Source organism: Suncus etruscus, chromosome 3 (assembly GCF_024139225.1).
Source record: "Suncus etruscus isolate mSunEtr1 chromosome 3, mSunEtr1.pri.cur, whole genome shotgun sequence".
In the NCBI taxonomy this organism is placed as follows: Eukaryota; Metazoa; Chordata; class Mammalia; order Eulipotyphla; family Soricidae; genus Suncus; species Suncus etruscus.
The window spans coordinates 129,633,147-129,660,786 of NC_064850.1; the positions used below are offsets into that span (position 1 = coordinate 129,633,147).

Here is a 27,640-nt window from a genome sequence, read left to right on the forward strand (position 1 = left end):
AGGGAAGATCAAGAGTAATGAAGCAGTTAAAGGTAAATAATGAGCCCTGTAGTTATCACCCATGGCCATAAATTGGACAGACTTATACAAAAAGAAGAACATTGTTTTTACTTATAACTGTGAGAAAAATCTTAGCAATGAACAACTTTTCACATGTCTGTGCTTGACTAGCTGCAAGCCATGAACAAACCAAATTTTACATAAGGAAGATAAATTTGCAGAAGGTTGGTCAGAACATCAACAATTTGGCATAGCATTTCAAACTTAAATAAATCATATCTTTACTGTTTTTAAAAAGATTCTTTTGCTTAATTTCTTTATGGATTTGTTAACACATTGAAGCACCATAGATTCTTTAAGATCCAACTTGGTTGTCATATCTTCCACCAAATTTTGTGCAAGGCAAGCTTCTGATCCCTACACTATTTTTCTGGCCCCATTAGTACTTTCTGCTACACAATATGTTGCTGCATCCTGTGTTTTTCTAGTCTGAGGAAGACCAAGAAGATGTCAAAGGAACAAGAATATCTATAATTGTCGCTGGTGGTCTAAGTTTAATTTGTGGCTTTTGAGTTCATTGACTTCTACTTTTATACTATTTTTTAATTTTTTTAATTTTTTAATTTGTGTGCTGACATCATCTTCCTTTCTGTTGTAAGAACTATTATCAACCTTAATTTCTAGAAGTATGCAGCTTTGAGCAGTTGCATGACATTAGTGCAATCTCTCACAGGATATTACTAAGCCCCAATCCCTGAAAAGAGTTTGTGGTGGCAGTCTGCTGAGGTATCCTCACATTTCACTTAACCTTCATTGATTACTACATGACATCTTTCAGCAGGAAGATGAGAGTCTCTGGGAGATGAGTTATGGCCCATAAACTATAGGCTTCTTTGATTCCTTAAGAAGGTCTTCAAGTGACATAAGGACAGGAGTTGGGGTAGAAAGTCTTGGGGAACTTTGGTGATGGTAAAGGTACAGTAATGTGGTACATGAAAACCATAAAATTATCACTATTGTAACCATGTTATCTAAACTACAATATGAATACAACTCAAAAATATAAAAACCTACTGGCAAATAATAGCACCATAGTTTTTGACTTATATTAGGTTATAAAGCTACTTGCCAAAATACTAGCCCAGTATTCCATCCCTTGCTGTCTTGTTTGAGGCTGTAAAATCTTCACTCTCTTAGGTCTCTAGTTGAGAGTAAAATATTTATGTTCTCAGATCAGCAGCCTGAGAATGCAACCTATATTGTTGTACTTATTGGGACAACAGGAATGAGCAAACAACAAAACAAAACAAAACCAAAACCAGATTGCTTTGGGTTAAAGGAAAGAAAAGATAATTCTGTTCTTAGAGCCTACCCAGGGCCTATAAATTGAAGGGTACCTGCAGGCTTGAGGGTAAATGAAAGCATGCTGGTCAGCTTGGTACACTGATCAAAGAGTTTATATTTAAAATATTCTGCTCTGTGGCCAACCGACTGGGTTCTGTTCTTTCAGCTTTAAAGCTTAGTTGTAGAAGTTTAGGTTCTTTTGCCACAAATAAATCCTGCCATGGATACACTCAGGTCTTAGAAAAATAGAGATCTTCACTGAAACTAGACTACTAGTGCCTAGATGCTACAATCTGATTGTGTGATGAGTAAGAAAGAAATTAAGAAGGACCTGCACTGATGGATGATACCAAGCCTGACATTCCACATTTAATGGAGATGACCAGGATTCAGTTCTACTACAATTTCCAGCATGAGAGTAATAGGCTATGAATTGGCAGAGTATAGAGAAATTGAAAGAGGTTTAAACGAAATTGAAAACAATACTATATTTCTATGTATTTAGTTGATTTCTGAGGGCCAGTGTTAAAGTCTTAGAAGAATTAATCAAGGGACATTTTTCCACATTGATTTGTGACCAACAATATCAATAAAATAGAATTTCTCTTGTCAGAATCTTAATGGAGGAAACTATGTTTCCAGTTCCCCAGAAGGCATATAGTCACTGTATGAATAAAAATATATGACATTTTAAAAATTCAGCAGTGTTTTTATAACCACTTTCTTCAAAGGAATCTGATCTCTAGTTACCTTATATGACAGATGATAATGACTAAGTAAAATTCTTTTTTCCTCTGTGAATGGCACATAAAATATTAATAAATTTATATCTCTGTATTATTTATAGATTTTTCCTTTCTTCCTAGTATGCTATTGCTTGAAAACCAATTTTATTGATTTTATAAATCAATAAAATTTTACTTTATTGAAACAATTATGATCAACAGAATCCTTAATAGTTGAATTTGAGATTTACAATAAGTCAGGGCCCTTCTCACCACCATTGTCAATCTCCCTCCACCAACGAACCCAGAGTGCACCCTATACCACCACCCTTTGCCCCAGGACTGCCAATATAGGAGGCTCCTTTAAATTTAGATCGTTAAAGTTTAGGTCCCTTGATTCTATTATCATTGACTTTGGTTTGATATTTAGTTCTGTCCTTATTTATTTCCCCACCAATGCACTCGAGACCACATGGCCCCTGGTCCTCAGCCTTTCTTTGAACCTTTCTTCTTAGAGAAACCATGGCATTTTTATGGTTTAAATTTAAAGCTGTTTCTCTGTATTCCATCTTCTTTTTAAATTATGATTGTGACATTGTGTTCTCTTACAAGTCATAAAATTTTAATCAAATTATTAATTGGCTTTATTTTGGGTGTGGATGCCATTTCTGGAGATACTCTGCCAATCAGGCCAGAAGGCTCACTGCACCATTGAATTGGAACCATTGATTTAACCTTGAAAGTGCACAAGGCCACTTTGGCAGTGCTTAAGGGTTTAGGTTCAAATGTACTGAGGGTGCCTGGCTAGAGACATATGAGGAAAAAAACTAATCAAAATTAGAAAATGGGAGAGTATTGGCATTCTCTACCAAATCAAAATTGATATAGATGTATTATACTTTTCTGGGTTTTATTTAATAAATTTCCTCCAAAGCACCCACATTAATACCAGTTCTTAAATTGGCATCTCCCTATTATATTTTGGGCCAGATAACCTCAGTAGTTAATATGCTGATTCTACAAAATTGCCAGATCAACAAAAGTTACCCTAAGTGGTTAAATTCATGAATAAAACTGAGCAAATAAATATTAACATTTATTGGTCTATATAATTATAACAACATAACAATAAATATTGGTGTATATAATTCCATAATTCTACCATACAACATAATTTTAAAAGGGGTTAAGGAAAAATTATTTAATATTTTACATAAAGAATGGCAATCCCCAGGGTTGGAGATATAGTACAGTAGGTAAGGTGCATGCTTTGCATATAGCTGACCTGAGTTCAATCCCTAGCAGTACATCCCTGAGCATGACTAGCAGTAATTCCTGAGCAAATATTGAAGAATAAGCCCTCAACACTACTGGATGTAATTTCCAAATGATGGAGAATCCTGAATATCCTGTCTATGCACAAATGACTGTTTTATTTAGCTCATCTTTATGTAAAAGGAGTTATTCTAGGGTGAACTTTCAAAAATTTACTAATTATCTTAGCATATTATCAAAACAATATGAAAGAAAACAAATTTCTGGCTGCTTGCAAGCTTCCTCTGTAATGTAATTTAGCTCAAGATCAAAGGTTAAGTGCCTCTTACCAGAGGAGAGAAGTAATTATTTCCATTATGTATATTTTTTTGGAGTGTTTTTATTGTTAATACTAGATGAAATGGATTTTTCCCCTGCTTCCAAACCATTAATAATGTGTACAGATATGCAAAACATATTCATTATATAAGTAATTTATAAAGCTCTCATGTTTTCCAGAGTTCAAATACATTTCTATTATTTTAATTAGCAGTATATTCTTCCACCAGGCATTGGAATCGTAAGACAATGTACCCAATGCCATCAGCCCACACTCCCAATTAACAGTAATAGAGGGCAGCATTAACTTTTTCAAGGTCACTCAACACCTTTCCTCAATTGTTTACATTGGCAGTGGTTCGGGCCCTAGGAAGTCAACCCTGTTTCTACAAAGCAAGACCAAATGGTATTCTGAGTGAGATGTGCATATGGCTGTTGTTTGCAAACTACAAAGTTCTTTCAATTTTTCCAAAACTCTCCTATTATGAAGCTCTTCTTTTACACTGGTGGGGAGATGCACACTTGTTCTGAATTACTGCTGTCAACTTTTTGAACTTCCTTCTTAGAAAATCAAGGAGTTTTGTACCTGGATATTCAGCAAGCTTCTTCAGTGTTCCAGAACTAGTGAATCAGTCAGCATGGCTATCAGAGTGGAGACAGGCTCCGTGTTTCTGATTTTGGCTTGATGAAAATCAAGTTGGGTGGAACATTGTGAATCAATACCCCAGATCACTATTTAAGTTCTTCAACTTTATTTCAGCTGTTCTGGGTTTCTCAAAATAAAAACCATTTTATTTCTTGGTACTACAAATATCAAGAGTCTACTTTGGGGCTAATTATATTTTCTAATACTTGATTTTATTTTCCTAATGTTTACATATGGAAAAAATGCAAAATTGTTTCATTAAATTGTCCATAGGTAATCACTGCATGGATGTAAGGTTGATATATTAGTGGTTCAGCAACTTCTTGCTAAATAGCATTAGATAAAGAGAAAGGAAGAAACTCAGATATCTAGAGTAATTGATATGGTGTAACTTGTTAAAGGGTTATTCTCAGGATCACAAATCCTGTGCTTTTATTTGCAGTTGAAATCAGAGTGTTCCAATGAAATTAAAAGGGAAATATTTTCCTGCTAAAAGGACTAAAAGATTCTACATTGGAGTGCCAAAGCAGTAGTACAGCAAAGCAGGCACAACATTTGACCTGCAGGTTTGATTTTCCAGCTTTCTATATGGTACCATGACCACTACTAGGAGTGATTCCTGAATACAGAACCAGGAATAACCTCTGTGCATTGAGGGTTGTGTCCCCTAAAATACTGCATATTAGAAGACTGACATACATAAAAAGAAAAAGAACAATCAGTGCTGGCATGGATGTAGGGGAAAAGGAATCCCCATTTATTGCTAGTGGGAATGTTGACTGGTTAAGCCTTTCTGGAAAGCAATAAGGACATTCCAAAAAATTCTAGGAATTGAGCTTCCATTTGACACAGCAACTCCACTTTTAAAAATAAATCCCAAGATCCCCCCAAAAAAACCAAAATGGAGAAAAAACATTTGCACCTCCAAATTTCTTATAACACTATCCACAATTGCCAAAAGCTGAAAACAACTCATGTCTAAGAATAGATTACTGGATAAAGAAACTTGTAATTAAGGGCCAGAGCGATAGTACAACACGTAGGGTATATGCCTTGCACACAGATGACCCAGGTTCAATCCCTGGCAGCCCTTATTGTCCCTTGAGCCTTCCAGGAGTACTTTCTGAGCACAGAGCAGGAGTAACTATCCCCTGAGTACCACTGGTTGTGGCCCAAAACAAAAATATAAGCAAAAAAAATAAAAAGAAAGAAACTTGTACATATACAGAATGGAATATTGTTCAGTCACAAGAAAGGATGAAATCATGCAATTTTCTCTATGAAGGATGTAGAGAGCATAAAGTGAATGAAGTTAGTCTGAGGAAAAAGACTGACACAGGATGAACTCTCTCATATGTGAGATCTAAGGAAACATATTTGTAGCAAACACGCCTTTCTTCTCTTGTCGCTCAGGAAAGACTCCAGGCAAATAAGTTTTTCTGTAAAGTGTTTACTAGGACAAAACAAGTGAAAGGGGGCCCAGGGTCTTACAGCAATGCTGTTCAGAAAGTCTGGTCAATGTCCCTCCAACCAATAATTCTCTCCACATACAACTCTCCAACCAACTCTCCATCAACTCTCCCACCAACTCCCCCAGTATTCCAGCAAGGGTTATTATTTATGCTTCCAGGACAACTGCTTCTCAATTTAGCACAAGAGTATACAATCTAGAGGACCCTCTGTTCTTAAAGTGACAGACCACCTTTTTGGGGATTGATCTCTAAGAATGATGGAATAAAGATAATGGAAACGGGGCCGGGAAGGTGGCGCTAGAGATAAGGTGTCTGCCTTGTAAGCGCTACCAAGGAACGGACCGCGGTTCGATCCCCTGGCGTCCCATATGGTCCCCACAAGCCAGGGGCGATTTCTGAACACATAGCCAGGAGTAACCCCTGAGCGTCAAACGGGTGTGGCCCAAAAACCAAAAAAAAAAAAAAAAGATAATGGAAACAACAACAATAACAAAAAAAAAAACCCATAAGAAATTGTCTTTAGTAGGAAACATGCCACTTGAGGGGGTCTGGGGTTAGGATAGGCGGGGGCAAGGTCTATGGTTGAGTGAAGCATTCAACCAGGAGGATGTGGTGGTACTGAAAGGTGATAAAGTGTTATGTATGTACGAAAATCTATCAGTATGTAAATCATAGTGCAAAAACTTAAAAAAAAAACTATTGTATGAGGCCAGAGAGATAGCACAGTGGTAGGGCATTTGCCTTGCATGTGGCCAACCTAGGACTGAAGGTGGTCATGGGAACATTGCACTGGTGAAGGATTTTATATATATATTAAAAAAATAAAAAAAAAAGAAAAGATAAGATAAGGCCTCCCAATTCTTACACACAGGCTGTGTTCTTTACACTGACTGTATAGAAAGAGGAGGTACAGTAAATGCACCCCATATACACCTCAACCCAGGCTCTATGCCTGGTCTGTATTGTGAATTGGGGGACAAAAAACAATTCTCAAAAAAAAAAAAAAAAGTGGAACTAGCTGCAAACTGTACAGAGAAAAAGTTAGAATGGCCAGTAGAACAGGCCCATTTAAGTTTAGATTGTTATAGTTTGGGTCTCTTGATTCTATTGTTGTTGACTCTGGCTTGGATACTTAGTTCTGTCCTTTTTTATCTCCACCAATGCACCTAAGACTACTTGGTCCCTGGCCACCATCCTCTTTTTTTTTTTTTTTTTACCGTTTTAATTTTATAGAAAAAACTAAGAAATAGGGCCAGAGTTGTAGCACAGCGGCTAGGGCTTTTGCCTTGCATGAGGCTGACCCAGGACAGACACAGGTTCAATCGCTGGTATCCCATATGGTCCCCCGATCCAGGAGTGATTTCTGAGTGCAGAGCAGGAGTAACAGTTGAGTGCATCTGAGAGTGCCCCCTCCAAAAAAGCGGAAATATGAGGTGAAACAAAGTGATTTTGGTGTCCCAAGGTTCTATGAAAAAGGCAGGAGCCCCCTATCTAAAAGATACAAAAGGAGTAGCATTTTTTTTTGCATAGGTTCAGCAAAAGTTGGGGGAAAATAGAATCAAACTTTGGCCTAAAAACAGAGTGTCCATACCTAGGAAGCATCCTGCCATAAGACCATCTACCAGCTCCAGGCATTACTAAGTTGTCTAATCCCAAAGTCTTCTTCATTGTCCCCAGAAAATGTTCTCCACAGTTGTTGCAGTCAGGCTTCATTAATTAGAGATCTTGGTTTTTGCAAAGATCTTATGTTGAAGTCAGTGTGTCATGCTTGGTTATATCTCACCATTAGGTAGCGAGGCAGGGAAAACCTGCCCTGAAGGTGAGTTGTTGTTTCCAAGTTGTCAGGGTGTCATTTGAACACAACCTGGAGCAAGTTCGCTACCAGGGCAGCATTAGGGCCTTCGCTGGTAGAATTCAAATTCTGGTGCTGGTGCAGAAAACCTTGTCAGTTCTAAAGATACAGGTCCAAGGTTGGAGTGAACAACTGATGTCCTGATGGACTGAAACCTAAGTCAAGTCACTATAACAAATGTTCAGGGTGAAAGGGCCCTGCAATCAAAATTTTAGGAGTTTCTATCCTTATAAGATAACAAATGCTTCAAAAAAAAAAAAAAAAGCATGCAAAACAAGATGTCAGTGACAGCAGAAAGGATTCTGGAAGCTAAGTAACCTTGCTGCTTTCTTCCACATTCTATTTTGGAGGAGGGACGGTGTGTGTGTGTGTGTGTGTGTGTGTGTGTGTGTGTGGTGTGTGTGTGTGTGTGTGTGATCACTGAAGAGAAAGAGCATTTTTGAAGGGGCAGGCTAGGTTTATTTTTTCAAATAGCTGCAAAACCACTTCAAATAAAAACCTCTGAGAGAATTCAATGACTCACATCCCCTTCTTCCCTGTCCTCCCACCCAGCAACTCTTTGGATTATAGATCTTGCAAAGAAGAGGCAAGTATTTTAAATTTGAGCTTTATTTGTTTGTTACTGAGCTGATGGCAAGACAATGGGCTAGAACACATTGATGAAAAGGAGAAAGAACATCTCTAGAATGCATTAATAATAGTAGTTACGTCTTTTGGGTATTTTTGATAGGAGACTTGTGTAAAAAAAAAGACATGACTACATAGAAAAGTAAACAGGGAAATATAGCACTACATGTTGAAATGCCAGAATTAGGTAATACAATACAAATGTGTCTCATTTAAAAAATATTTCTGTAGTTCAGCTCATGAGCAGTAGATTGGGAATAAGTTTAATAGATTAAAATAAACAACTTGTTATTTTTAATATAGAGAAATGCAGATAATTTTGTAGGTTTATTTTAATTTTTGAGCCAAACAGATTTTGTTGGCATGATGATTCCAGCAAACCATCTGCACGACTATCTGAAAAGAATTTAAAATAAAATGAAAGGGTTATTTCAGTTTGTTTTTTGGAAATAAACATAAAAACTTTTTAGATTATATATCTCAGGAAACTTTAATGGGGAGGGCTAGGATTGTAGTTTTTCTCAGCTTTGTGTAGCTCTGGATCAACCAGGACTCTACTTAGATAACATGAGGGTTGGGAGGAGGGCTTTGAGCTGTCCTATTAGAAGTATCCGTTTAAGTCATGCTAGTACATTGTTTCTAAGAGGTTGTTCATCTGAACCATCAGCTAAGATGCATTAGAATAACTTGAAATTGAGCTCCCATATGATCCAGCTATACCACCCCTAGGAATATACCCTAGGAACACAAAAATACAATACAAAACCCCTTTCCTTACACCTATATTCATTGCAGCACTATTTACCATAGCAGGACTCTGGAAACAACCAAGATGCCCTTCAACAGACGAATGGCTAAAGAAACTGTGGTACATATACACAATGGAATATTATGAAGCTGTCAGGAGAGATGAAGTCATGAAATTTTCCTATACATGGATGTACACGGAATCTATTATGCTGAGTGAAATAAGTCAGAGAAAGAGAGAGAGAAGAACGCAGAATGGTCTCACTCATCTATGGGTTTTAAGAAAAATGAAAGACATTCTTGCAATAATAATTTTCAGACACAAAAGAGAAAAGAGCTGGAAGTTCCAGCTCACCTCAGGAAGCTCACCACAAAGAGTGATGAGTTTAGTTAGAGAAATAACTACATTTTGAACTGTCCTAATAATGAGAATGTATGAGGGAAATGGAGAGCCTGTTTAGAGTACAGGCGGGGGTCGGGTGGGGAGGAGGGAGACTTGGGACATTGGTGATGGGAATGTTGCACTGGTGATGGGCGGTGTTCTTTACATGACTGAAACCCAAACACAATCATGTATGTAATCAAGGTGTTTAAATAAAAAAAATGACATGAACCAAAAAAATGTCTATAAATATAATTGTTGACAAAAATAAATCGAATTTAAGCACTTGAAAAAAAAAACCAAAAACAAACAAACAAACAAAACAAAACACCAAAAAAAACCCAAACCTAGCGATTATGACTGAAACCCAACTACAAACATGTTTGTGATCATGGTATTTAAAGATATTATTACTAAAATAGAACTATTTTGTTATTGCGCTTTTCAAATTCTTTTGGATGTAATTTTATTATGAGGTATATGACTTAAAATAAACTCTTGCAGCTTGTGATTTTAATTTAAAAAAAAAAAAGAAAAAAAAGAATAAAACTGATCAGGGTTTGTGTGCTCAGACACAAACTTAAAAGAACTTAAAAGAATTCAGACTTAAAAGAACTTTTTAGTATGTTGGCCTATATCATGGTGCAATTATTAATGAAGTCCCATTCACTCTCAAGTGACCCAGATCGGATGATAAATTGAATGGCAACCCTACATTTAAAACCAGTTCCTGAGCACACAGGATGGTGAATCTGGAGGGACATGAGATCATCATGCTCCGGATGAGTACTGATGGACTCAAATGACACAAACTATCTGCCTTCTCTTTCTCTTCTTCTTTCTTTCTTTCTTTCTTTCTTTCTTTCTTTCTTTCTTTCTTTCTTTCTTTCTTTCTTTCTTTCTTTCTTTCTTTCTTTCTTTCTTTCTTTCTTCTCTTTTTCTTTCTCTTTTCTTTCTTTCTTTCTTTCTTTCTTTCTTTCTTTCTTTCTTTCTTTCTTTCTTTCTTTCTTTCTTTCTTCTTTTTCTTTCTTTCTTTCTTTCTTTCTTTCTTTCTTTCTTTCTCTTTCTTTCTTTCTTTCTTTCTTTCTTTCTTTCTTTCTTTCTTCTTTCTTTCTTTCTTTTTCTTTCTCTTCTTTTCCTTCCTTCCTTTTTTTTTCTTCTTTCCTTCTTTCTTTTTTCTTTCTTTCTTTCTTTCTTTCTTTCTTTCTTTCTTTCTTTCTTTCTTTCTTTCTTTCTCTTTCTTTCTTTTCTTTCTTTCTTTCTTTCTTTCTTTCTTCTTTCTTCTTTCTTTCTTTCTTTCTTTCTTTCTTTCTTTCTTTCTTCTTCTTCTTCCTTCTTCTTTCTTCTTCTTTCTTTCTTTCTTCCTTCCTTCTTCCTTCTTCCTTCCTCCTTCCTTCCTTCCTTCCTTCCTTCTTCCTTCTTTCTTTCTTTCTTCTTTCTTCTTTCTTTCTTTCTTTCTTCTTTCTTTCTTTCTTTCTTTCTTTCTTTCTTCTTTTTCTTTCTTTCCATTTTATTTAAATTTTCCCTATTTTTTCGATAACTTTACTTTCACTTATCTGGAAATAAATGTGCTATGATCAACTATGTCATATAGAGAAAGAATTTTATTTAAATAAATAAAATAAAAATATATTTAGTGGTCTACTGGACTAATCATTATATTTCTAATATATTTTATTGAAGCAGTAATGGGAAAGTAGGTAAATGGTAGTGAGAATGGGGAGATAGTTAACCTGTGTTATTAATGAATACCAATCATATTATGATCATTTTCAGTTGTATTTATGAATTAAGGGTGAAGTGCCTAATTTTAGCAAGATGGTTTACAATATATTCTAAAATTTCTTATTTGTTATGATTATATTCTACTTTTTCTTTCTCCCCCTTACCCTTCCTATATTTGTTTATTTTTATTTGTTGCTATTATGCAGAATCACTAAAAATTTTAAGTTGTAAATCAGTAAGGAGAGATATTCTCCCTAAGCTTTTACTTGGCTCTGCTATTTGGTTCATAGTTGATCTGTCTCCATACAGAGCCTGTATCTGTAGTTTAAACTAATTTTGTGAAGTTTTTGAGCAAAGTAGCACTAGAAAATAAGAACTGTAAAGCACATAAACAAGAAATAGAAATTGTGTACTGCATGGTTTTGTATGACCTGACATACCATTTCTTTTTCTTCCCAATTGATTGGGAAATTGGCCACAAGCCAAATGAAGTGCAGGAGAATCAGTTTTTAAAATATGTTGGATTAATTTCTTAGACTTGCAAAACTAAACCATCATGAAATGGTTGTTTTAAAAAAATCAGAAATTTATTGTCTCAATTTATTTTGACATCTTGAAATCAGAAGTCAGAAATCAGATATCAAATTGCCAACATTGTTGGTTCCTTCTAGACTCCCTGAAGGAAAGTTCATCTCACAACTTTCCTATCTCCTGATAATTGCTGGCATTCTCAGTGTTCTTTGGTTTATGAACTGATGTGTACAATCGCTGTCTTAATTTTCACCTTGCCATCTCCTGTGTATTAGTATTTTCTATATTTTATATTGATACTTGCCATTGGATGTAGGATCCTCTTTTATTCAAGACAAGATCACCTTAAGATCTTTAACTTAATAACATTAAAAACCCCTGTTTATGATTAAGGATATATTCCCAGTTATCTGGGATTAGATATTTTGTGTGAGTCACAGTTAGTTTTACTATGTCTTGTTTTATTAGCTCTCACATAGCCAATTTTGAGAAAATAAAAAACCCAATCCCCCTAAAATATAACATATAGCAGATAAAAAGATATATTAAAGGATAAAATCTTCTTTGAGGAGTTGCCATGTTTGTACCAGGCAAGCTTCACAGACTCACACTGTTCTCAAGAGATATAAAGCAAGCCATAAAAAAATCATGGATACATCAGACATGTAGTTGAGAGCAGGCAATCTTGGGAGGAGAGGGCAGCTCAAGCCCTGCTGAAATTTGGGCCTGTTGCATCCATATTTATAATTTCCCCTTTGCCTATTTCCATGCTTCACCACTTCGCTACAATTCTTTGTAGTCACCAATCTGACCAAACTTCAGGTATGCAGGTATTTAGGCGGATATCACGAGGGCTTTATTGGAATGAATGAGGGTATGCCTCCATCCCAGGCCATCTTATACTTCTGGCAAAACTGGAAGCTGTAATCACACTCACAGTATCAGCAGTAGTGGTCTGAATACCTGGACTGCTTGGCTGCATTTGTGGATTGCAGGACAACTTTGTTTAATACTGTCATACTCAGGGGGACACACTTGTTTAGATGCCAATGTGTAGCTTAACTCACTTAATATCAGAAACAGATGAAGTCACAGAATTTCAGCTAGTAAGAAGAGCTTACTAAACTTTCTGACAAAGACTTACTGACCTCATTGGAAACACAATATTTTCACAAATTTGCTTGTTACTAGTACTTTTTGTTTTTCTTCTCCTTTTCTCTTCTTTTTTCTCTTTATATTATTTTTTAAAAAAATTTCTCCCACTTATCTAGAAACAAATGTCTTATGATTAGTTATGTGAACTATATGGTACATGCTCTTTAAATAAAGTAAGCTTAAAAAAAGAACTTAAAAAACTTTGAAAGAAAAGATTGGAAACTGATACACCAATTAAGAAGAAATACAGTTAAATGAATTTTGTTTATTTATTCTATGCACTACTACCCATATAATAAAAAGAACCATAGACATACAAATTATAAATCATAAGCATTCATAATAACTAAGTCTATGCAAATTGGAAAAGAATTATCTTAAAATGTTATAGAAAATTAGGGAATTAAAAAAATCCATTGAAAATAGGAGGACCCAGAGAGATAGTACAGAGAGTAAAATGCTTATCTTGCATGCTGCTGAACTATATTTCATTCCTAACACCTCATATGGTCCCCTGAGTCCCACCAGGACTGATCCCTGAGCCCAGAATAAGTCCTGAGTAACTCCAATGAATCCTTCTCACATATTATTCCTTTAATCTTGCTAACATCCTTGTATTTCTTTCTCTCGATTATTGTCTACCTTTCTTTCTCTTTCACTGTTTAAAATTTTTGTAAATATTTCAGATTCACCTAATCTAAGATAAATAGCTATATTTTAAGGTCAACAGATTATCAACTGTAAAATTTAACTGCAATCTTAGTTCTTTTTTGTGTCAGGCAATGTTCCAGATTATAGGAATTATAATTAGACATTTGAGTGGTGTAAAGAGGGAATGTTACTCTCTTTTACTTGGAATACTTGTTAATCTCTTTTAATTGGGATAATTGGGGTGAGGGTATAGCTGAAGGGTCAGGGATCATGCTTTGCATGCACAAGGCCCCAAGTTATATCTTCTGAATTTCATGTTTTCTACTCTCCAAACACCACTGTATGTGGGTTTGGTGGATCTGCATGTGGCTCCCAAATATGGAGACAGACATTACTCTGGGCCTGAGTAGTGCCTTATTGCTTGGAACTAGTATATACATGTCCAATTCAGTGGTTTTGGAAATAGCTTCTTTTGGCCCTGAGCACTGAATGGAAACCCCCCAAGACTCCCCAAATGTGGGGAAAATTCACGTCTGTTGTCAGCTATTCTTTCTAGCACATAAAAACAGCCTACTGAGTATGAAAAATAATATTGGAAGATTAGTAATGACAAAAAACAGAGAATGAGAGAAACTTACCCTATTGGAACCCCTGGATTCTATTCCTGAAACTACTACATACAGTATACTTATGATAACCAGGGATCCATTCCATTAATTTTTTAACTGAGCTTCTCTAATTTACAACTAAAAGACCTCTAAGGCTTTTAGCATGTGTTGTGTGTGTATAATACAAATCTTTAGTAATATCCATAAAATAGTGAAACATAGCAGAGAATAGAACTAAAATATAGGACATGATGTGCTTTTTTTTTTTTTTTTTTGGTTTTTGGTTTTTGGGCCACACCCGGCGATGCTCAGGGGTTACTCCTGGCTGTCTGCTCAGAAATAGCTCCTGGCAGGCACGGGGGCCCATATGGGACACCGGGATTCGAACCAACTACCTTTGGTCCTGGATCGGCTGCTTGCAAGGCAAACGCCGCTGTGCTATCTCTCCGGGCCCCCAAATTTATTTTTTAATCATAGGTTTTTGGTTTTGGGGTCACACCCGGCATTGCTCAGAGGTTACTCCTGGTTCCACGCTCAGAAATCCCTCCTACCAGGCTCGGGGAACCATATGAGATGCCGGGATTCAAACCAATGACCTTCTGTATGCAAGGCAAACACCTTACCTCCATGCTATCTCTCTGGCCCCATTTTTAAATAATTATTTAATACCTGTTTTTATTTGCAGTTTGCATATACAGGTAAATATGGAGACAGACACACACAGGAAGAGAATGAAAGAAAACATCTTGTTAGCATATCATAAAGTGAAATCAGCATCATTTAGTTGATCTTTTTGGTAGTTTTTTGAGTTTCAAGTTCACTAATTACTGCTCCAAGTTTTATTATTTCCTTCCTCCTGTCTGTTATCAACTCATTTTATTGGTCATTTCTAATTTCTTATGCTGTGCTATTATTTATACAGGACCTTTCTTCCTGATGCAAAGCTATAATTTTTCTCTTAATATTGTTTTTGCTATATCCCACAAATTCTGATAATTCATGTTTTCATTCTCATTTGTTTCAAAAATATCTCTTTTTTTCTTTTCTGACCTTCTGGCTGTTCAGTAGTAAGCTGTTTAATTTCCAAGTGTTAAACTTATATCTTCATTTTTGTTTAAAATTTACTTCAGTGAGTCATGTTCTGTTGATTCAGTTTCTACCTTCTTGATTTTATGCTGGAATGTTTTGTGACTCAGCATGTGATCTTGGAGAATGTGCCATGTGCATTGGAGAAGAGTTTGTATTCAGCTTTTGGGGAATAAAAAGCCACATATATGTATATATGTGTGTAAATGTATGTATGATATATATGTATATATACATATATATATCTATATATAAAGCCCCTCTAAATTTCTTCCTTCAAAGCCAGTATATTCTTATTTTATTGAAGGATGTCTTCAACCTTTACCTTTGAATCTGTGTTTGCTCTTACTATTAAAATGTGTTTCTTGAGGCAGCATATGTTGGATTTAATTTTCTGACCCATTTTGCCTCTCTGTCTCTTAATTGGTGCATTTAGCCCATTGATATCATAGAGATGATTGCCATGGATTTTTGTGCCATCTTTTTGTAGAAGTTTGGTGTGTTTGTGGAATCAGTTTTGCTTTAAAGTGGACCCTTCAATTCTTCTTTAAAGTTGGTTTGAGGGCCCGGAGAGATAGCACAGCGGTGTTTGCCTTGCAAGCAGCGGATCCAGGACCAAAGGTGATTGGCTCAAGTCCCGGTGTCCCATATGGTCCCCTGTGCCTGCCAGGAGCTATTTCTGAGCAGACAGCCAGGAAGTAACCCCTGAGCACTGCCAGGTGTGGCAAAAAAAAAAAAAGTTCGTTTTGAGTCTGAAAATGTCCTAAGTTGTTGTTTATCTGAGATGTATATGCTTCATTCAAACCTGAATGAGAGTCTGGCTGGTTGAAGTATTATTGGTGAACCATTCACTTAATTAAATTTTTTCCCACTATATCTATTCAACATCTACCTTTGGGTCTGAAGAGTTGCTTGTGATAAATCTGCTATAAATCTTAAAGTTGCTCCTTTGTCTATATTTTCCTTTTTTGATATTGATATTTTCAATATTTTACTTCTATGGTTTTTGTCATCACGGCTATCATGTGCCTTGGGGGTGTTTTACTTGGGGTCTTTTTTAGCTGGTGCTCTTTGGTACTCTTTGTGTACACATCACTCTTCAACTTTTTAATATACTTCAGTGCTCTTCAGCTCTGGGAACATCTCAACAATGATGCCCTTGAATGTTGATCCACGCACAAAAGCATGCACAGTTAAACTAATTTATCCACCCAACCATCAATTCCACAGCCTCCAGATGGGCAAGTATTTTTTTTTCACTTGAGATTACTTTTTTATTTGATTTGTTAAAATATAAGAATTCAAGAGAATGAAGATTCTTGTCTGATATTGTCCACATATAGAACAATAAAAAAATACTATTCCAGGTGAGACTTTGTAGATGTGTGAACATTCAAGCAAGTGATATGAATGGCATTCATATTGCATGCTGATATCAGTCCAACTGAGAGCACCAAATAAAAGAGAAGTGAGGGTAGCTCAGGAGAAGGGAGGCATATAGAAAGGTATACTTTATAGGGTCTAAGAGACTGGTCATTGAGCCAGAGAGATAATACAGCTAGTAAAGGACTTGAGTTGTTCAGGCATTGACTGCATTGAATCCCTGGTACTACATATGGTCCCCTATACTCCTCCAGGAGTAAGCCTGGAGCACCACTTGATGTGACCCAAAAGCAAAAATCAAAATAAAACAAAACAAAACGAAAGGAAAGAAACTGTGCCTTAATAAGTTTATACTGATCATAGGGTCCAGGATGAGATTGGAGTGGAGAGAATGACTAGCTAAATGACTAGGCAGAAGTGTTGTTTTTCATTTTGCTAACCTAAAGGTTAAGGTTACAAACTATGCTCATTGACTGAATGGGCCCTCTCACTGCTCTCACTGCCCTCTTCTCTCAACTTAAGAAACATGCTCTCACCTTTTTGAAGTGGAGTTAGACAGCTGGTACTGTCACAAAGACCAGTCTAGCAGTTTCTTTTGTACTAAACAGGAGGATGGTACATGTAAGGTGTGGGCTTGGTCTCTACTGCACATGGGGAATCTCTCTGTCTCATGCTACCCAAGGTTCCCACTGGGAAACCTTCTTTGGGGCTCATTCGTCTTTGTACCTGTTAATTGCATGGAGGATCTCCTTAGAGAAATAACTGACCAGTTTTAAATCTCAGTTATTAAGATGTGGTAACTGCTTAGGTGCTATTTTCACCAAATAACAAACAAGTTCTGATTTGGAATAGGCCTGTTAAAGGGAATGAAAGCAAGTGCCAAATGATAGTTAATTATTGGCAAGGACTTGTCAAGCCACAGAACTGCCCTGCTAATCACTTGTTGGCCCACTGTAGCTAGAACTGTAAGGGTCTGCATCAGAGAAAATGAGACAGCAAAGGAAATGATACTAGGTTTTACCACTCTTTGCAGCTTAGGGAATACATACAATTCTTTATTAATAGAACCAACTAACCACTTAATGTGTTTGATAGTTTGAGAGCCAAACTTATAATATAATTGAGTAGTCCTTTTCATATTCGTTGCCTTTGGAGCAATTTCAGTGTGTTCAGATGGGAGCTGAGTAGATAGAAAAGGGGAGAGAGACAGGTAAAGGGAAGCAAATATTTGCAGCTGACCCATTGTTGGCATTTAAATGTTAGTATCTACATTTTGCCTTTTAAAGAGGTGACTTACAACAAAAATTAGGTGCTAATTATTGAAAGGTTGGTACAGAAAAAAGCAGTACCTAACCCACCACAAGAACAAGTAAGCTTGATTTTGAATCAAATCAGTTCTATCATTTTTGCTGCTTCAAGCTTTTCTTCTACTTTACAGCTTTCTCAATGATGAAAGTGTTTTCACAGCTGCATTAATTGAACTGCTCATCCATTTTTCATAACGTTTAATAGGTATCAAGACAAACAGATAGCAATCAAACATGTGAGAAAAATAGGAGCATGGCATGAGAATGATGAAGATGGAGAAATCCAAGTTGGATGTGGTCAGAAGTATGTTGACATATTACTCAGATTAATGAGGTTAATGCAGTAATTGGGAAGATTTGTCAATCTAGGGGTGCTTCAGTTGAAAAGGGGAACTGAGTAAATTTTTCAGAAGCTTGTTAGCAGTTAGAAGCATGAGTATGTTCACATTGCTTTTAGGGAAATAGTGAAGATCTGGGATAGAAACATGCATAATGGAGACAGGAAAAGCAGCAAACAGAGGAATTGTGCTTTTACTTATACTTCTTTCTTTTGGCCACACCTTGTGATGCTCAGGGGTTACTCCTGGCCATGCACTTATAAATTGCTCCTGGGATGCCAGGGGATCGAACTGTCCTAGGTTAGCGTGTGCAAGGCATATATATGCCTTACCGCTTGCACCATGGCTCTGCCCCCACTCCTATTTTCCCAATTTAACTTGTTCTAAATCTTTTACCTGCTTATAACTTTTACTAAATCGTAAGTAATTGGTTGTATTTACTCAGAACTGCAATATAATCCATTCCTATGCAAAAACCCTATACTGTGGAACAGAGCATGCAGGAAGATCAGAATGCTACATATGTTCTTTCTGTAGGTTCCCATCGTTTGACAGATGTGTAGCATTCCCACATTGCTCATGAAACATTCAAAATATGAGTGCTGGAAGCAGAATGGATGAAAATGCCTATTTCATGTTGTTCAGTTGTTAGATGATGTCTCATCATCAGTCTAGGTGGAATGAGGGAAAAACTAACATATGGAAAATGCAAAAATAAAAGGTTTTGGAGAGATGACTTATCATTTTGAGTTATATAGAAAAATATAGCCAAGAACGTGGAGGGACACTTCAAGATTCTGCTCTATTTTCGAACGTCCAAATGTTTCTGGAGGTGTGGTGTTAAAACCAAAAATAGATTGTAAAGGAACTTTATCTAAGGACCATAGTTTTCTTATTCTCTCTTTAAAAATCTGACTTTGATTCGGAACACATATGAGGGCTGAGAAGAGTGGGTGTCCTGTTCAGTATATCCAATTAAGTGTTTCTACAGAAGCAAAACAAAAGCACACAGGCTTTTTTACCTCAGTAGTTTAGGGCTTCCTGGTTATGAAGTGAAATGGAAAAGAATCATTATCAAAGACACACTATGTGTGAACTAATTGTTTTGGGGTTTTTATTCTTATCATGGTTTCCCACACAGTTCCAGAATACATGTAAGGAAATATTTCTACCTCCCAGTGAGTAAGGTTATTTTGATTTTTCCCAATTTATCTCTTAAAAGTTATAAAGGGCTAATATCTAAGATATACAAGGTACTGATAGTACTTAACAAGAAAACAAATATAACCTCATCAAAAAATGGAGAGAAGAAATGAACAGACACTTTCTCAAAGAAAAAAATACAGATGGCCAAAAGACATATGAAAAAAAATGTTCCACATCACTACTTGTCAGAGAGATGCAAATCGTGGTGCAAGCAGAAAGGCTTCTGCCTTGCCCGTGCTAGCCTAGGTTGGATTGAAGTTTGATCCCCTGGCGTCCCATGTGCCCCCCCCCCCCCCAGCCAGGAGCGATTTCTGAGTGCATAGCTGGAGTAACCCCTGAGCGTCACTGGGTGTGGCCCAAAAACCAAAACCAAAAACCAAACCAAATCAAAACAAACAAACTCAAAAACAACGAGGTATCATCTCATGCCACAGAGACTGCCACACATCACAAGAACAAGAACAATATGTGCTGGCGGGAATATGGAGAGAAAGGAACTCTCATTCACTGCTGGTGGGAATGCAGTTCCAGCCCTTTTGGAAAATAATATGGAATTCCTTAAAAAAAAAAAAAAAAACTGGAAATTGAGCTCTCATCTGACCCAGCTATACGACAACTAAGGGATATACCTTTGGAACACAAAACCACAATACAAAAATGCCTTCTGCAGACCTATATTCATTGCAGCACTATTTACAATAGCCAAAATCTGGAAACAACCAAGGAGCCCTTCAACAGATGAATGGCTAAAGAAATTGTGGTACATATACACAATAGAATATTATGCAGCAGTTGGTCGAGATGAAGTCATGAAATTTTTCTATACATGAATGGACATGGAAACTATTATGCTGAGTGAAATAAGTTAGAGAGAGAGAGAGATAGACACAGAATAGTCTCCCTCATCTATGGATTTTAAGAAAAATAAATAACATTATTATATTAATGCCCAGAGACAATAGAGTTGAAGGACCAGTTCACAATATGAAGCTCACCACAAAGAGTGGTGAGTGCAGTTAGAGAAATAACTACACTAACAACTATCATGACAATGTTAATAAGTGAGAGAAGTAGAATACCTGTCTTGAATACGGGCAGGAGGTGGGAGGGGGAGGAAGGTGATAGGGTGGCATTGGTGATGGGAATGATGCAGAGGGATATAGCACAGCCATAGGGCATTTGCCTTGCACACAGATGACCTAGGATGGACCCAGGTTCAATCCCAGGCATCCCAGGTCCCCTGAGCCTGTCTGGTTCTATTTCTGAGCACAGAGCCAGGAGTAAACCCTGAGTGCTGCTGAGTGTGGTCCCAAAACCAAAATAAATATATAAATAAAATAAAAAAGAACTCTTAACCGATAATCTTAAAAATTAAATTAAGTACATTTGAGAATAAATTAGGAGTGAGGAAATCTGTTATACAATTTACTTACAGAAAAAGGAGAAAGGTGGGGTTTCAATCTACATGGGCATTGGCAAGAAGAAATGAGGAGAGTAAAACAACCAGCCTAAGAATAAAATGAAATGAAAGCCTTTATATGCAGAAACAAATGTCTATCAGTCCCCTTGATTCTTATTGTTCTCCATTTTTAGAAGTTCTTCCCCTGAATAATAAATTAATGACTTGAAAATGGTGTGAAAGTGACACTGTTTCATTCTGTTTGAAATGAAGTGGTTTATTTTTCGGTGCATGTGAAAAATAAACTTTCTACTTTTGTAAAGATACTGGGTCATTCTGAAATTTTACTGAAGCTGAAAATTTCTTAAGGAAATCCTGTATTTTCACTTACATGAAAAAATTCACAAATATTAATGGGACAAATTGCATGCACCTATGGATCAGCGACCAATTGCTAAACTATCACTAATCGATAAAGTAAGAGGTATTTAAACTCTTTCCCACTGTTTGGATCATAGGTCCTTATCTAAGTAGTAGATGCTTAGAAACTGCTATAGGATGAATAAAGTCTGAAACTCTCACTCTTGATTTCAGCTACTAGAAAGCATTAAGAGCTTTTGGAATGTGGGTTTCTCTTTATTATGGGCAGCAATTACTATTTTAGGCAACTGATTTTGTATGATTATTCTAAATTTTGGTAGGAATTGAACTCGTACATCTTATAACATCACATGTACAAAGGCAAATGCTCTATTACTGAGTTTCATATCCATCCTGTTAAATAACTAATTTTATTATTTTTTATTTTTTAATTTTTTTGCTTTTTTGCGTCACATCCAGTGGCACCCAGAGGTTACTCCTGGATCTGTGCTCAGAAATCGCTCCTGGCAGGCAGGGGGGTCCATATGGGATGCTGAGATTCAAACCACCATCCATCCTGAGTTGGCTACATTCAAGGCAAATACCCTACCACTGTGCTATCTCTCCAGCCCACTAATTTTATTTTTTAAAAATTTAAATTTTAGACACTGCAATTTACAATAGTATAAATATTCCTGTTTCGGGAATATAATGTTGCTATAGCACACTCAACATTAGTGTGATATCATTTCTCCACTCTTTATCACTGCCTCTATATGTCCTCATATCCCATACTCCTGAGAAAATTCAGTTCTATATGCAGACTTTCAGAGTTGGCTAATATTTGGTTATTATTTATTCCTTTGGTAACTAATTTTTAGTGAAAATAAGGTTACTTGTATGATTTTCAAATGGATTTATATCAACATTCTTATTTTTAATGAAATAAATTAAGTGTTTCAAACTAGAAAAGAAAATTTAGGTAGTTGTCATTTGAATTTGAGAAACAAGGAAAGTCCATAAGCTATAAAGACTATGACTAGTATTCATGCTTTAAAATTTTTTTAAAAAAGACATCATGTTTTATTAAAGTTTAACTATTCTATTAAAGTTAGTAGAGATTAGTAAAAGATAAGGAATACTACTGTTTAGGAGAATTGTCATCCCCAATTTCCAAATCAAAATAGCTGAGCTTTTGTTTGGAAATATTAAAAAGATAATTTAGCTCAGATATTGCAAAATGAAGAGGAAAAACTGCTATGTAGACAGGATAATAAGATAATGATTCTGACACAGTAAGAGGCAAAGCTACAGGATGGAGGAACTAAAAGTAACTTTGGGTGTGCTATTGTGACAATAAAAAAAATAAAACAAAAATGTGGAAATTTGAATTACTTTATGTTTGAAAGGCAGATGATGTTATTATATAACAGAGATGAAATTAGCTCTGTCCATGCACATCCTCTTCTGAGGAAAACACTCTAATCTCTGCTCTTTTGCCCCAACTGAGGGAGTTATAGTCATTATGTCTAGAGATGGAGGGTGAGCAAGAAGAAAAGAAGTCATTGAAATAATGGCCAATTTGAGCAATTTGGGAAAAAAATTCTGAGTAGGGCCAAAGATAACACATCAGTAGGGCATTTGACCTGCATATGACCTACTCAGGACTGACCCCGGTTCAATCCCCGGCATCTAATATGGTCCCCTGTACCTGCCAGAAGCAATTTCTGAGTGCAGAGTCAGGAGTAATCACTGAGCATTGCCAGGTGTGACCCCAAAACAAAAACCAAAACAAAATCTGAGTAAATAGGATAGATTTCCCTTCTTTCTTCTGAAAATTTTTAAAGGGGCTTGGCATTTGAATAAAAAACTACATTATTTCAATGTGTGTGAGGAAATAATTAAGATGGTTATTTTACAATTGGGTAAGGTACTAAAGGGATGATAAAATTTTATGCTTCATTCAAATGGGTGAAGCAGATCTTTGAGGTGATGGGATCTTGAGTGGAGAAATAGTTGTGGAAATATGTGTTTGATGAGAGATAAACTATCCATATACATTGTGCTAACATGCATTTCTTGATTTTACTCTGCAATATGGTACAATCATTAGGGTAAATTTGACGAGGACTAAATTGCTTTCTCTGCACCACCTATAAATTTCTGTCAATCTAGGATTATTTTCGTTTTTGGTAAACACCCACTGGTGCTCAAGGCTTAATTCAGACTCTGTGCTCATTAATTACTTTAGAAGGAGTGTTAGAAATTGAACTCTGGTTGGCAGTTGTAAGACAAGATTCCCTAGCCACTGTATTATTTATTCAGCTTAAATCTAGGATGATTTGTAAATTAAAAGTTAAAAATAGCTGACTGCTTCAGAGGTGGGTCGGGACGTACACACACTGATTCCTGCTAGTTTCTGCCGGGAGTCAGAAGGGCGCAGAAGCCATCTTGGGCCATGGTGTTTCCAGCTGCCTGAGACTGGATTTCATCAGGGTTTCTGCCTGTGATCCTCCCTGCTACATAGAGTTCTTGGCTGGCTCCGCCCTCCTGCTGTGCCTTGGATGACCCTGAGGACTTGAAGGGAACTCTGCTTTACTTGTCTGTCTTTCCTGAATACCTGAAGCTCTCCTCAGAGGCCTAGGAAGTGCACCCCCAAAAAAACCCGTCATCTTCGCTTTGCGGCCACGCACTCTTTCTAACCAATGAATCCCACCACAACACGCAGAAAAAAAATCACACTACAAGCGTGACAATGGGGAAACCTCGCAGGAAAACACCATGCACAGAGAATGAAGACGATAGCTCGGACGACCCCAAAAATTCCAACCAACTGATTAACCTCTCAGAGAAGGAGTTTAGAATAGAAATATGGAAGATGTTCATAGAACTAAAAAAAAAAAAAAGCATAAATCGATCTGAACAGAACACAAAGACAGAAATCAGAAAACTCTAAACTGAAATAACAGATCTGAAAAACACGGTAGCTGAACTGAAAAACTCAGTGGATGACCTCGCCATCAGGGTAACAGCAGCTGAGGACAAAATCAATGTACTGGAAGATGAGATGCAAAAAACTCAACACAACAGAAGAAATTGGAAAAGAACCTTAAGACAAACGATCAGGCAATGGAAAAAGTATTCAAGGAATGCGAACAGATGAAAATAGAAATCTTTGATAAACTCAACAGAAACAACCTAAGAATCATTGGAATTCTAGAGGCCCAGGTAAGAGATCCCCAGGAAGAATCAACTGTCAAAGACATCATCAAAGAGATACTCCCAGAGTTAAAGACTACATGCAATCAAATCCTGCATGCCTGAAGGGTACCAGCTAAAAGAGACCCGAAGAAAAACACCTCAAGACACATCCTCATTACAATGACAAATCCCACAGATAGAGATAGATTACTGAAAACAGCAAAATCAGAAAGGGAAATTATATTCAAAGGAGTACCCTTAAGACTTACAGCAGACATGTCACAAGAAACTCTCAAGGCCAGAAGACAGTGGTGGGATATTGAGACAAGACTGAATGAAATGAATGCCTCACCGAGAATACTGCATCCAGCCCGACTCACATTCAGGTTTGAAGGAAGGATACATAGCTTCATGGATAAACAACAGCTCAGAAACTTCACAGATGAAAAACCAGCCTTAAAGGAAAAACTGAAAGGTCTACTTTAAGACAAGAGAGACCAACAAATACAGCAAACTTATCTACAAAGATGACATTAAATCCAATGACAATCATCTCCCTCAATGCCAATGGACTAAATTCTCCAATTAAAAGACACAGAGTGGCAAAATGGGTCAAAAAGATGAATCCAACCTTCTGCTTACAAGAAACACACCTGAATAATCAGAACAAACATAGACTCAAATCATCCAAGCAAACAACACCCTTAAAAAAGTTGGGGTGGCCATATTAATATCTGATGACACCAACTTTATACTCAGAAAAGTGGTAAGGGACAAAGATGGACACTTTGTACAAATCAAGGGATATGTGCAACAGGAAGAAATCAGACTATTAAACATATATGCACCCAATGAGAAACCAGCAAATTATCTAATACAATTATTGACAAATCTCAAAGAAGACATCAATAATAACAAATAATTGTGGGAGACCTCAACATGGCCCTGTCAACACTTGATAGGTCAACCAGACTGAAACCTAACAAAAACATACTGAAAAGAGAAATGAAAGAAAAAGGACTAGTAGACATCTATAGGATGGACATTCCACCCCCAAAAACCTGCATACACATTCTTCTCCAATGTACATGGGTCATTCTCCAGGATAGACCACATGCTGACACATAAAACATACCTTCATAAAATCAAGAGGATAGAAATCTTGCAGGCTATCTTTGCCGACCACAAGGCTCTGAAATTATATGTGAAATACAAAGGGACACAGAAGAAAAACTTTAACAATTGGAAATTAAACAGCCTGCTACTGAACAACCAGTGGATCCAAGATAAAATCAAAAAGGAAATCAAAGCATTCCTGGAAACAAACACAAACTGCCAGAATCTATGGGACACAGCAAAAGCGGTCCTGAGAGGAAAATTTATAGCTTTGCAAGCACACATCAGGAAGGAAGAAGGGGCATACCTGAATAACTTAATGACACAGCTCACAAAATTAGAAAATGACCAACAAAAGGAACCAAAAATAGGGAGACAGAAGGAAATAACAAAGCTGAAAGTAGAAATCAATTTAGTGGAAAACCAAAAAACAATCCGAAAGATCAACGAAAGCAGAAGTTGGTTCTTTGAAAAAATAAACAAGATTAATAGACCATTGGCAAAATTCACAAAGAAAGAGAGAGAGATAACCATATTAGAAATAAAAAGGGGGAAATCATGACAGATATTGCAGAGATCCAAAGTGTAATCAGAGACTACTTTGAGAAACTTGATGCTACTAAACATGAGAACCTAGAAGAAATGGATAAATTCCTAGACACTTATAACCTTCCATGGTTAAATAAGGAGGATGTAGCATATCTAAACACCCCCATCACTATGGAGGAAATTGAAACTGTAATCAAACAGCTGCCTAAAAAGAAAAGCCCAGGCCAAGATGGATTTACTAATGAATTCTTTCAAACCTTTCAAGAGGAGCTACTACCAATCCTAGCTAGGCTCTTCCATGAAATTGAAAAAACAGGAACACTCCCAAACAGCTTTTATGAAGCCAACATCACCTTGATACCAAAACCAGACAGAGATGCTGCCAAAAAAAGAAAATCACAGATCAATATCCCTGATGAATGTAGATGCAAAGATCTTCAACAAAATCCTGGCAAATAGGATCCAATGCATCATCAAGAAGATCATACACTATAACCCCGTAGGTTTCATCCCAGGAATGCAGGGATGGTTTAACATCTGTAAATCTATCAACATAATACAAAACATCAACAACAAGAAAAATAAAAATCACATGATCATATCAATAGACGCAGAGAAAGCATCTGATGAGGTCCAACACCCATTCTTGATCAAAATTCTCAGCAAGATGGGAATGAAAGGAACCTTTTTCAATCTAGTTGAAGCCATCTACCACAAGCCAATGGCAAATATTATCCTCAATGGAGAAAAACTAAAAGCCTTTCCTCTAAATTCTGGTACAAGACAAGGCTGTCCGCTCTCACCACTTCTCTTCAACATAATACTGGAATTACTTGCTATAGCTATCAGGCAAGAAAAAGATATCAAGGGCATCCAGATAGGAAAAGAAAAAGTCAAGCTCTCGCTGTTTGCAGATGACATGATACTCTACTTAGAAAACCCTAAAGACTCTACCAAAAAGCTTCTAGAAACAATAGACTCATAGCAAGGTGGCAGGCTACAAAATTAACACACAGAAATCAATGGCCTTTTTATACACCAATAATGATAGGGAAGAGATGGCTGTTAAGAAGGCAATCCCGGGCCCGGAGAGATAGCACAGCGGTGTTTGCCTTGCAAGCAGCCGATCCAGGACCTAAGGTGGTTGGTTCGAATCCCGGTGTCCCATATGGTCCCCCGTGCCTGCCAGGAGCTATTTCTGAGCAGACAGCCAGGAGTAACCCCTGAGCACCGCCGGGTGTGGCCCAAAAACCAAAAAAAAAAAAAAAAAGAAGGCAATCCCATTCACATTAGTGCCACACAAACTCAAATATCTTGGAGTCAACTTGACCAAAGATGTGAAGGACCTATACAAAGAAAACTATAAAGCCCTGCTTCAAGAAATAAGAGAGGACATGTGGAAATGGAAACACATACCCTGCTCATGATTGGCAGGATTAACATCATTAAAATGGCAATACTTCCCAAAGCATTATATAGATTTAATGCGGTCCCCTTAAAAATACCCATGACATTCTTCAAAGAAGTGGATCAAACACTTATGAAGTTCATCTGGAACAATAAACACTCTCGAATAGCTAAAGCATTCCTAGGGAAAAGGAAAATGGAGGCATTACTTTCCCCAACTTTAAACTGTA

At 36.8% G+C, this 27,640-nt stretch overlaps 1 protein-coding gene and 1 non-coding gene across 7 annotated transcripts in view; one reads left to right on the forward strand and one right to left on the reverse strand.

Moving 5' to 3' along the window:
* DLGAP1 (DLG associated protein 1) overlaps positions 1–27,640 on the reverse strand; it is an 882,390-nt gene that overhangs the window by 150,031 nt on the left and 704,719 nt on the right. The gene's annotated exons all lie outside the window — the stretch shown is intronic.
* On the forward strand, positions 6,629–6,762 carry LOC126005091 (small nucleolar RNA SNORA51). The gene has a single exon (XR_007494269.1). It is a non-coding gene; the product is annotated as a small nucleolar RNA SNORA51 (small nucleolar RNA).